The sequence below is a fragment of the Podarcis muralis genome, chromosome 18 (genome assembly GCF_964188315.1).
Source record: "Podarcis muralis chromosome 18, rPodMur119.hap1.1, whole genome shotgun sequence".
In the NCBI taxonomy this organism is placed as follows: domain Eukaryota; kingdom Metazoa; phylum Chordata; class Lepidosauria; order Squamata; family Lacertidae; genus Podarcis; species Podarcis muralis.
Window position 1 is genome coordinate 1,901,133 of NC_135672.1, and position 2,378 is coordinate 1,903,510.

Sequence of the window (2,378 nt, forward strand, 5' to 3'; positions counted from 1 at the left end):
ATTCTAGTGGGAGATTCCTATTGCGCGCACGCGCAGCGGCTTTCTATCCAAGCCCCGCCCTTTTGAAAAGATCTCGCGCCTCCAGCCCTTCTTCCCTCCCTCTTGTGCGCACGCGCAAAACACGCACGCACACGCACACACAAACCCCGCCCCCTGCAGGCGTTTCCCCGCCCACCAGCCCTAGTTATGCGCAGGCGCGGTGAAGTGCCCTCGGCCCCCCCTTCCGCCGCGAGGGCTCTGTCGCGAGGCGCATGCGCACAACGTGCTTGCCAACTTTTCTCTCTTGGGGCTCAGCTGCTTCTGCAGACGGAGGCGCTTCTTTCTCTTTCTGCTCCAAGTGAAGGGATCATTAGCAAATCCCATTGTTGTAATTTCATGTTGTAATCCGCCCTGAGCTCTACGGATGTGCAAATTTAATTAATAATAAGTAGTAGTAGTAGTGATTGCTTCCTTTTCAACAGAAACGAGCAAAAGCTGCTTTCCAAACTGGCAAAACTTAGACATGAGTCCTAGAATTGTGCAGTTGGAAGGGACCCCCCCCCCGCAAGGCGGGAATCTCAGCTCCAGCCTCCAGGAAGGCTCCTTACTGCCCTTGAGTCTCTCCGTGGGCTGGAGGAAGGCTGAAAGCTGGAGTAATGCAGCTTTGAATATTGCATCTGTGAAGAGGGGTGCAACTCTAACCAACAGGCATTTAAAGACCCACTTCTTAAAAATAAAATGAAATTCTTCCTTTGGCGACCACTTGTAACCAAGTAAGATTGTCTTCCATGAATACAGTCTTAACTGTGTGTCCATAAGTGACTGTGGAGGCCAATTCTGGATCCACACGTCCTTCCACAGTGGGGACATTGGTTTCTGGGCAGGAGCTGATCATGGAGAGGATTTGCCAAGCAAGCCTTTCTCTTAGCACGTTTCTCCCTCGCGTCCTGAGTTTCTGCTTCATAGTCTGTGACGCCTTTGGTTGAGGCTGCTTCTCCGACTGGAGCACTCGCAGGCCAGTGTTTCCCGATTTTCCATGCTTATACTGCATTTTTTAGATTTACCTTCAAAGCATCTTTAAACCTCTTTTGTTGTCCACTGGCATTACGATGACCATTCTTGAGTTGGGAATAGAGTAGTTGCTTTGGAAGACAATAATCAGGCGTCCGCACAACATAACCAGTCCAAATAAAATAATACATAAATGGCCATAGAAAACAAGCTTGTTCCATCTTCCATGTGACAGCCTTTGAGATATTGGAAGATGGCTTTCATATCTCCTCTTTCCAGGCTAAACATACCCAGCTCCTTCAACCATTCCTCATCAGGCTTGGTTTCCAGTCCCTTGATCATCTTGGCCTCCCTCCTCTGCACCCCTTCTAACTGGTCAACATCCTTCTCAAATTGTGGTGCCCAGAACTGGACAGAGTATTCCAGGTGTGGTCTTCCCTTGATTGGGACACGATGTGGGAGATCAAATGCAGGAAAATCTTCCTGATGTAGAATAGAATGTCCCTATTTTCATCTGAGAACTGTTGGAGGGTAGGCTGGTGTTTCTTTTAACTGCAATTACTGCATTGCAGGAGGCTGGACTAGAGGACCCTCAGGGGTCTCTTGCCGCTCTACAATTCTATGATTATTCTAATGTTCTTATCAGGCAGGACTTGATGCAGGAAAGCTGAAGCAGGTGCACAGCTCACCTGGAAACTGGCTTCTCAACTGAAGTGAGATGGGCTTTATTCACATTGAATCCTTAATCTGTTTAATTCTTTGTGCCTCCACACGTTGCTGAACAAGAACTCCAATCATCCCTGGCTAATGGACGGGAGTTATAGTTCAGCAGCACCAGGAGGACCAAAGGTACCCAGCGCCGGATTTAAAGGGTGGCAGTTTCTTCCTAAATTTGTACCTATACATAATAAAACAACTTGGTCTTAATTCTATGTGTCTATTGGTCTCCGCTTTTCCCCTCCATTTTCTCTGGGGGAATGCGGTAAGCTGTCACTCTAAGGGGAAACAGGTCCACCCTCAGAGGAGATGGACAGACCCAAGGACAGATATGCAACCCGTTTGTGATGTCAGCTCAAAACCCCAACCACACTTTGCGGTTGAGGGCCCCCCCCCCCCCCCCAGCCTTGGGTCAGCAGCCTGTGGGTGGCTTGGCTTGGCTGGGACAGAATCAGAAAAGCTGGGGGTTAATTTTTTTAAAAAAATCACCACATATTAGTAAACAAGAAAGACAGCGTGACCATCAGCTAAGTCTTAAGATCAATGGCTGGGAAACTGGTGAGGGGACCAATCTCCATTGCTAACGGGAAATTGCTCAGGGTGTTTTGAGTCCTTATTTTATTCTGGTGTTTCAATTATGGGTGCCTTGAGTTTAAATGTTTTAATGTGCT